Here is a 10,744-nt window from a genome sequence, read left to right on the forward strand (position 1 = left end):
TTATGCAAATTATATCGTTGCCAAATATATACCACCTAGTTTCACATACCAGCAAAAGAAGAAATTCTTGTTTGATTTGAGACATTACTTTTGGGATGATCCTCACATTTATATGGAAGGAGTAGATGGTGTTATTAGACGTTGTGTACCTGAACATGAACATGGACAGATCCTACATAAGTGTCACTCCGAGGCTTACGAAGGACACCATGCGGGAGATAGAACTGCATACAAGGTATTGCAATCAGGTTTCTATTGGCCCACTCTCTTCAAGGATGCCCGTAAGTTTGTCTTGTCTTGTGACAAATGTCAAAGAATAGGTCATATCAATAAACGTCAGGAAATTCCTATGAATTATTCACTTGTCATTGAACCATTTGATGTTTGCGGTTTTGACTATATGGGAGCTTTTCCAAAATCCAACGGGTATACTCACATCCTAGTTGTTGTTGATTACGTTACTAAGTGGGTAGAAGCTATCCCAACTAGTAGTGCCGATCACAAGACTTCTATAAGACTGCTTAAAGAAGTTATTTCCCCTAGATTTAGAGTCCCTAGATATCTAATGACTGATGGTGGTTCACATTTCATTCATGGTGCTTTCCGTAAAACGCTTGCTAAGTATGATGTCAACTATAGAATTGTGTCTCCCTATCACCCTCAGTCAAGTGGTCAAGTAGAGCTAAGCAATAGAGAGATTAAACTAACTCTGCAAAAGACTGTCAATAGGTCTAGAAAGAATTGGTCTAAGAAGCTCGATGATGCACTGTGGGCTTATAGAACTGCTTATAAGAATCCCATGGGCATGTCTCCGTACAAAATGGTTTACGGTAAAGCATGTCATTTACCTCTTGAGCTAGAGCATAAGGCTTATTGGGCAATCAAAGAGCTCAACTTTGATTTCAAACTTGCTGGTCAGAAGAGGTTATTTGATATTAGCTCACTTGATGAGTGGAGAACTCAGGCATATGAAAATTCGAAGTTGGTCAAAGAAAAGGTTAAGAGGTGGCATGATAAAAGGATACAAAAAGGTGAGTTCAATGTAGGTGATTATGTCTTGCTATATAATTCTCGTTTAAGATTTTTTGCAGGCAAGCTTCTCTCTAAATGGGAAGTCCTTACATTGTTGAGGAAGTATATCATTCCGGTGCCATCAAGATCAACAACACGGAAGGTAATTTTCTGAGAGTGGTAAACGGGCAAAGAATCAAGCATTATATCTCAGGTACTCCCATAAATGTTGAAAGCAATATTATCAATACCATAACTCCGGAGGAGTACATAAGGGATATTTATCAGCCTATTTCAGACTCCGAAAACGAAGAGGTATGTGATTCGGTAAGTAAACCGACTCTAAAACTTTTCTAGTAGGAATTTTTCTCCGTTTTGGAATTTTTTGAAAAAATAGAAAAATTTAAAGCAGTCCGAAAAGCGCACGAGGAGGCGACAAGACTGCCAGGCGCGGGCCACCCCCCTGGCCGCGCCTGGGGGGCTTGTGACCACCTTGTGTGCCTCCCGGACTCCGTTTTCTTGCGGAGTACTCCTTTTGGTCGGAAAAAAAAAATCATTATATATTCTCCCGAAAGGTCTGGCCCTCGTATCACGCAAATTTCCTCTGTTTTTGTTTGGAGCCTGTTTTCTACCGCAGATTCAGAGCAAGATGTCGTCTCGGGAATCTGTGGGGGAGAACGATCTCCCTCAAGTCTATGGAGAAGTAAATGCTGATCTGAAAAGAATGGAGGTTGTGGAGGCAAAGGAAAGGCTATCTAAAGAAACTAAGGGAAAACGTAAGGAGAAGAATCCGGCGTTGGACGAAAGGCAATTTGTACTCAACAAGGAAGAAGCTGAGGAAGAGGATTTTCTTCAACCTTACCTCCACCTTTTACCTCCATCCTTGATCGAGCTCTTGAGGTTATGTGAAATAACTCGTGTTCGTAATACTTTTCTCACTCATGAAGTTGTTTTGCTGGAGAAACATATCGCAGAGCTCCAAGGTATAAATCAAAGAATGATGGCCCTCTTGGAATCGAAAGACAAAACAACTCCACCACCTTCACGTCCAAAGGAAGACAACTAAGCATGGGTATGGGAAATCCCCTTGGCTTGTGCCAAGCTTGGGGGAGTTGCCCCGGTATCGTATCACCATCACATCTTTTGCCTTTACCTTTTCTTAGTTCGATTCTTCTTGGTTTTATCTTTCTCTAGTAGAATAAAGTTCTTAGTGTCTTAGGCTTGAGTTTTGCTTTGTGTCACCCCCGATGTAATCGAGCTCGTGATCCATATAATAAAGAGAGTTTTAGTTAAGGGCCTTGCTTCATGCCATGATCAAAAGAATGAGAAAAGAACAAAAGCAAGAAAGATCATGTAATGATCTTATGCGAAGTGATGGCTTCACATATAAAAAAGAATGTTGATTGAAACTTGTTGAGGGTGGACAAACGTAGACCTTGGTCATTGTTGCAATTAATAGGAAGTGATAAGGAAGGATAGGTTCACATATAAATATATCATCTTTAACACCATCTATGATTGTGAGCACTCACTAAACTATTACATGCTTAGAAGTAGATGTTGGACAAGGAAGACAACATAATGAATTTTGTTTGCTTGGTTCCGAACAATGATTATATGACTAGAGATCCCTTAGCATGTGACGATTACTTCCACCTCATATTAGCCAAAACTTCTGCACTAAGTAGAGATACTACATGTGCATCCATAAACCTTCAAACCAGTTTTGCCTTAAGAGTCCACCATACCTACCTACGGATTGAATAAGATCCTTCAAGTAAGTTGTCATCGGTGCAAGCAATAAAAATTGCTCCCTAATATCTATGATCTATTAGTGTGTGGAAAATAAGATTTGTACGAACCTGTGATGAGGAAGACATAAAAGCGACAGACTGCATAATAAAGTTCTTTATCACCAACACTCCTCTCATCAGAGGGGGAAATCGTCGCCATCGTCATCACCAACACTCCTCTCATCAGAGGGGACTCATCACTATCAACATCTTCATCAGCACCATCTCATCTCCAAACCCTAGTTCATCTCTTGTAACCAATCTCCGTCTTGCGGCTCGGATTGGTACTTGTAAGGTTGCTAGTAGTGTTAATTACTCTTTGTAGTTGATGCTAGTCGAATTACTTGGTGGAAGATTATATGTTCAGACCCTTCATGCTATTCAATACCTCTCTGGTCATGAATATTATTATGCTTTGTGAGTAGTTACTTTTGTTCCTGAGGACATGGGATAAGTCATGCTATAAGTAGTCATGTGAATTTGGTATTCGTTTGATATTTTGATGTGTTGTATGTTGTCTCTCCTCTAGTGGTGTTATGTGAACGTCGACTACATAACACTTCACCATTATTTGAGCCTAGAGGAAGGCATTGGGAAGTAGTAAGTAGATGATGGGTTGCTAGAGTGACAGAAGCTTAAACCCTAGTTTATGTGTTGCTTCGTAAGGGGCTGATTTGGATCCACTAGTTTAATGCTATGGTTAGACTTTGTCTTAATTCTTCTTTCGTAGTTGCGGATGCTTGCGAGAGGGGTTAATCATAAGTGGTATGTTTGTCCAAGTAAGGGCAGTACCCAAGCAGCGGTCCACCCACATATCAAACTATCAAAGTACCGATCGTGAATCATATGAACTTGATGAAAACTCGCTTGACAGAAATACCCATGTGTCCTCGGGGGCGTTTTACCTCCTATAAGAGTTTGTCCAGGCTTGTCCCTTGCTACAAAAGGGATTGGGCCACTTCGATGCATCGTTGTTACTTTTGTTACTTGCTACTTGCTACGAATCATCTTGTCACAAAACTACTTGTTACCGATAATTTCAGTGCTTGCAGAGATTACCTTGTTGAAAATCACTTGTCAGATCCTTCTGCTCCTCGTTGGGTTCGACACTCTTACTCATCAAAAGGACTACGATGGATCCCCTATACTTGTGGGCCATCAAGCACCAATACTCCACACCATATACCCCACAACAAAATGGTGTAGCGGAAAGGAAGAACCGGACATTGATGGACGCAGCAAGAACCATGATGGTGGAGTTTAAATATCTGTATAACTTTTGGGACGAAGCCATCAACACTGCTTGTCATGCTTCTAATCGTCTCTAACTCCACAAAAGATTAAACAAGACTCCGTATGAAATTCTTACCGGTAACAATCCCAAAATCAAGTACTTCCGGGTGTTCGGTTGTAAGTGTTTCATTATCAAGAAAAATGTGAGTTTCTCTAAATTTGAACCTAGAGCTCAAGAGGGCATATTTTTTGGTTATGCTACAAACTCTCATGCTTACCGTGTCCTCAAAAAGTCCAACAGACTCATTGAGGAGACGTGTAACGTGGAGTTTGATAAAAATAATGGCTCCCAAGTGGAGCAAAGTGGTCTTTGTGATGTAGGTGATGAAATTCCACCCCAAGCCATAAGAAGAATGGGCGTGGTACACTTCCTACTCGTTGAGGAACCCCTTGTGGCCGAAGGAGAAGGACAATGTTCCACTCAAGTGAAACTATCACGATGCAAGAACCACACGCTTCCAAAGAACAAAGTGAAGGCTCTCAACCTTGTGTTCAAGATCAAGGAGAAGATCAACCATATGATGGTGGTTCACCTAGTGATGTCCTTGATCAAGATCACACCTCCGAGCAAACTTAAGATCAAGACCAATCTCGATATCAAGACAAAGCTCAAGAGCAAGAGGAAGATCACAATGGCAGCAAAGGTCACAATAAGGTTCCTCCTCAACTTTCCATGGAGAAGATTCAAGAAAGACATGTCGCCAAGGATGCTGCCAAGCTTAAAAAGAATCAACATGTGTTAGAGAATGTCTATGGAAGCCTAACGAGAGGGGTAACCACTCGTAGACAATTACTAAACTTCAGTTCACATCATGTGTTTCTTTCTTGCATTGAACCCCTAAAGGTACAAGAAGCACTCAAACACAAGGAGTGGCTTGAACCCATGCATGATGAACTCAACAACTTTGAGCACAATAAAGTGTGGCGGTTGGTGCCAAAACCGAAGGAGGACCATAATGTCATTGGAACCAAGTGGATCGTTAAGAACAAGCAAGATGAAAACAGTGTTGTCGTTCGCAACAAGGCAAGAGTGGCAGCACAAGGCTACTCCCAAGTCGAGGGCATCAACTACGATGAAACCTTTGCTCCTGTTGCTCGCCTTGAATCTATTTGCATGTTGCTTGCATTTTCCTATCATCATAACTTCAAATTATTTCAAATGGATGTGAAGAGTGCATTTCTTAATGGTCCCCTTAAGCAGTTGGTATATGTCAAACAACCCACGGGTTTCGAGGATCCAAAGTTCCCCAATTATGTATACGTTCTCGATAGGGCGCTCTATGACCTTAAACAAGCCCCACGTGCGTGGTATGAATACTTTACCAAGATGTTGCATGATTGCGGGTTTGAAATTGGGAAAATTGACACCACTCTTTTCACAATTAAGTTCAAAGGGAGTTTATTCATATGCCAACTATATGTTGATGATATTAGCTTTGGTTATCCTAACAAATCTTTTAATGAAGAATTTGCCACACTATAGACCAATGATTTGAGATGTCTATGATGGGAGATTTAAAGTTCTTCCTTGGATTTGAAGTCAAGCAACAAAGTCAAGGAACCTTCATTAATCAAGCAAAATTTACCCAAGACGTGCTCAAGAGGTTCAAGATGGATGATCTCAAACCGGCCAAGGCAAACACTCCCATGCCTCTCAAATGCCCACTTGACTTGGATCCCAATGGTAAAGGTGTGGATCAAAATCTATATCGCTCTATGATTGGCTCTTTGCTTTACCTTTGTGCATCTAGACTGAATATTATGTTGAGTGTGGGAATTTGTGCACGATTTCAATCCGCACCTAAGGAAAGCCACTATGTGGCGGTCAAGCGAATCTTTTAATATTTGGCTCATATACCCCAAACTTTGGCTTATGGTATCCCAAAGGTGCTTCATTTGATCTTATAGGATATTTGGACTCGGATTGGGCGGGAGACCGTGTGGCAAGGAAGTTAACCTCCGGAGGTTGCCAATTCCTTGGTCTCTCTCTCATAAGTTAGTCTTCAAAGAAACAGAATTGTGTTTCTATCTCGTCCATCGAGGCCGAGTATGTAGATGATGCAAGTTGTTCTGCTCAGCTACTTTGGATGAGGCAAACTTTAAAGGATTACGGTGTCACTTGTGACAGAGTGCCTCTGTATTGTGATAATGAAAGTGCTATTTCAATCTCCAACAACCTGGTTCAACACTGCAAGACGAAGCACATTGATATTCATCACCATTTCATTCGGGATCATATCAAGCATGGGGAGATTGATCTCATTCACCTTAACACTAATGATAAACTTGCAGATATTTTCACGAAGCCATTAGATCAAGAAAGACTTCGCGAGTTAAGTCATGAGCTAAATATCATTGATTTGATCAATGTGGATTGAAGTTAGGCACACCCCACCACTCTCATCATATTACCGTGTTTAGATGTAGGCATGGTTTTAGGGGGAGTGTTGTTCTCTCAATGAACTAATTCCTCCCCCTATTATGCATAAATCGATCAAGTCTATCACATTAGTCATCTTAGATGACACTTGTGCTTCAAGTACGAGTTTTGGTCATGGGCCTAAGGTTAAAATCTTCGTGGTGCCATACTAATTAACTCAAACATAGGTGGTTTCGAGCACCGCCCCTTGCATTCATGTTTTGTTTGCATGTCTCTTGGATCTTACTCTCCTTTGTTTTCCTTTTCTTTTAAAGATCCTAGGTTTGTGTATCCCTCAAGGGTGGATCCTTTCTCGATTTGCTTCTTCTACACCCTTGGGAAATATCTCACCATATGTGTGTGCTTTTATTCCATCCCAATCCATCCTTCTCCCCGAAACCCTATTTTCCAATTGTACGCATTTTTATCATGTCGTTGGTGAATGTGGTCAGACACACTGGTGGTTCAATCGCCAAGACCATCTGTTGTACCCTTCTAGTGGTACAACCGGTGTGGCTTTGGCAGTTCAACCGCTTAGTCCACTCATGTACCCTCTATACGGCACAACTGGCGTGTCCCACGCGGTTCTACCGCTTTCTTCCTGGTGTGGTACAACCGTCCATGGTGGTATGGGTATTTAAAGGCGTCGGTCCGGAGGGGTATTCACTTTCCCCTTCGTGCCCTAACTCCTCTGGTGTCCTTGCCGCCGGCTACTGTCCCCATCATCCCAGTGTGCCCTTCAGCGCCTCGAATCTGCGGAGTTCTCTCGGATCCGCTCTCTGGAGACCTCCTCCTCCACCATCTCTTCCAATGGATGTCGGTAATGTCTTGTTCCTCTCCCCGTTTGGGTCCTCTCCTTGGATCCGCCATTGTTAGGGAATTACTTGGTCTCCCGTATTTTTAGTTAAACTATTGGATGGAAGAGATCCCTCTATATACTTCTCTTATTTGCGCTGCCTAGAATGTCAAATATTGGCTCGTGGTTGAAATCCGACTGTGCTGGTTCCCCATTGCCGTGGTGTTGTCTGGCATGGCGGTACAACCACTTCTGACAGCGTTACAACCGCCCCAGGAGTACAACCGCTTGGTAACCAGTTCAACTGGCCTCTCTGAATCACTCCTCACTATTTCATCTTCTCCGCTTCACACATAATATACTCCTCTGTTTGCGTACAATCCTCTTGTATTTTCTGGGTTTCTTGTGTGTTGCTCATGTGTGTATCGAGGTGGCTGAGGTTCTTACTCTACTCCTCCAAGGAAGACCAAGAAAAGAGCCTGTAGGGTCCAGCGCACTGAGGATCTTGCAGTAGAGGAAGTTGTCATTCCCACCAAGCCTACTCGTCGTGAGAAGTCTATGGTTGTCAAGCGCAAGACTGCTCTCCTCTTGAGGAAATGGAAGCAACCGGAGTGGGAGAGGTTTCGTGTCCATGACCCCTATGTGGTCCCTGTTTCTCCCTGTTGGCACTCCGTTGAGTTTAGAAATGTGATGCAGATTAGGATTGTGCATGAGCTGTTTGAGCATAACAAGAACAAGTTCGCCAAGCAATGGACTATTGATCTTGATAACTAGAGGGCTAACGCAAATTCTTTGGTGGGGCCTTGACACTGTGTGAGGCGTTTGACATGATCAAGCTCATGACCATCAGCTGTGACTTTGATATTCACCTAGTTCATTAGTTCCATGCCACTGTTCACTTTGGTACTAAGGAAGCTCGTACCCTATCATTCATGTGCCATGATGATTTCTTCAGTGTTCCATGGAGGGTGTTCTGCAATGCTCTATGATATGATGATACCAATCTCTCCGGCATCGTTGTCATCCATCCTCATGACCGTGCCTTTTCCATGGAGAAGGAGATGCTCGCCCCTCTGTACATTCCAAGGAGGGGTATCATTGGTGAGTCCAAGGATATGTTGCCTCTCTAAGATATCATGCACCGTGTATTACACAATGTGCTTTTGCCCAAGGTTGGGAATGAAGATGAGATTCATGGCTATTTGGTGGACTTGCTAGTAGCTATGCATACTGAAGCCGGATCTGGTTCTCCTTTTGATGTGTCCAACTAGATGTCGGAGGAGATGTACAAGATGGTCACTAACCGGAAGGTTCCTATTTATGCTATGTTTGTCATGTGCTTTGTGAAGTTAGTTTGGGAAGTTCGTAGGCCCGGTGAGGCGTTGTCTTCTTCTCCCAACCTTATCGTGCATGAGGTCAAGCTGCTCAGGAAGAAGAAGCATGCTCTGCCTCACATTCCTCCTGATCACCCTAAAGATGTTTTTGCCACTTCCAGCGACAACGACTTTGAGATCGAGGCCGGGGCTAAACCCTCTTGGGTCCCCAAGCTCACTAACAAGGTTCGCAAGACCTTCTGCCTTTAGGCTCATGTTCAAAAGAAGCTTTATACAGCCCATGTCAACGAGAAGCTGGCCAAACCTCAGATTCATATTATGAGGGCTCTTCAGATTCATACTAAGAGTGGTTCTGAGAAGGTCATCACCCCTGAGGAGAAGTGTATTTCGGAGCACATCACCTGGAAAAATGATGAGGACTCGGGCCATCCTACTGTTGCATCGTTGATAACCCACAAGTATAGGGGATCGCAACAGTTTTCGAGGGTAGAGTATTCAACCCAAATTTGTTGATTCGACACAAGGGGAAGCCAAAGAATATTCTCGATTATTAGTAGTTGAGTTGTCAATTCAACCACACCTAAAAGACTTAGTATCTGCAGCAAAGTATGAGTAAAGTGGTGTGATAGCAACAGTAGCAACGGTAACAGTAGCAGCAGTGACATCAGTAGCGGTAACAGTAGCAGCAGTGACAGTAGTAGCGACAGAGTAACAATAGCAGCAGCGACAGCAATAGCGGAAAAGTAACGCAGCAAGGACCAGTAGGAAAAATTCGTAGGCATTGGATCGGTGATGGATAATTATGCCGGATGATATTCATTATGCAACAGTTATAACACGGAGAGATATGTAACTAGCTCTAGTTCGTCAATGTAATGTAGGCATGTATTCTGTATGTAGTCATACGTGCTTAGGGAAAAAAACTTGCATGACATCTATTGTCCATTCCTCCCGTGGCAGCGGGGTCCTAATGGAAACTAAGGGATATTAAGGTTCTCTTTTAACAGAGAACCGGAACAATGCATTAGCACTTAGTGAATACATGAACTCCTCATACTATGGTCATCTCCGGGAGTGGTTCCGGCTATTGTCACTCTGAGGTTGTCGGGTCATAACACATAGTGGGTGACTACAACTTGCAAGATAGGATCAAGAACAAACATATATTGACGAGAACATAATAGGTTCAGATCTGAAATCATGGCACCCGAGCCCTAGTGACAAGCATTAAGCATGGCAAAGTAGTAGCAACATCAATGTTAGAACATAGTGGATACTAGGGATCAATCCCCGTCAAAACTAACTCGATTACATGATAGATCTCATCCAACCCATCATCGTCCAGCAAGCCTACGATGAGCTTACTCACAAACGGTGAAGAGCATCATGGAATTGGCGATGAAGGAAGGTTGGTGATGACGATGGTGACGATCTCCCCTCTGCGGAGCCCAGAACGGACTCCACATCTACCCTCTAGAGGAAGAACAGGAGGTGGCGGCGCCTCCGTATCGTATAACGCGATGAACTCTTCTCCTTGATTTTTTTCCGGACGAAAGGGACTAAATAGAGCTGGAGTTGGAGGCGGTGGAGCTCTGAGGGCCCCACAAGCCTGCTAGGCGCGGCCAGGGGGCCCCGCGCCTGGTGGGCTTGTGGGCTCCTCGCTCCACTCCTCCGGTTGATTCTTGCGCCAGTATTTTTTATATATTCCACAAAAAATCCTCGTATATTTCCAGGTCATTCCGAGAACTTTTATTTCTGTGCAAAAACAACAACATGGCAATTCTGCTGAAAACAGCGTTAATCCGGGTTAGTTCCATTCAAATCATGAAAATTAGAGTCCAAAACAAGGGCAAAAGAGTTTGGAAAAGTAGATACGACAGAGGCGTATCAACTCCTCCAAGCTTAAAGCCTTGCTTGTCCTCAAGCAATTCAGTTGACAAACTGAAAGAGACAAAAGAAAAACCTTTTATGAACTCTATTTGATCTTGTTGTTGCAATTATGTCTAACTCATGTTCAGATTTTCAGCAAGATCATAAGCTAACCACATAAGCAATGACATTTAGGTCTCATGGAAAACTCATATCAATGGCATAATCA

This window comes from Hordeum vulgare, chromosome 5H, assembly GCF_904849725.1.
Source record: "Hordeum vulgare subsp. vulgare chromosome 5H, MorexV3_pseudomolecules_assembly, whole genome shotgun sequence".
Classification (NCBI taxonomy): Eukaryota; Viridiplantae; Streptophyta; class Magnoliopsida; order Poales; family Poaceae; genus Hordeum; species Hordeum vulgare.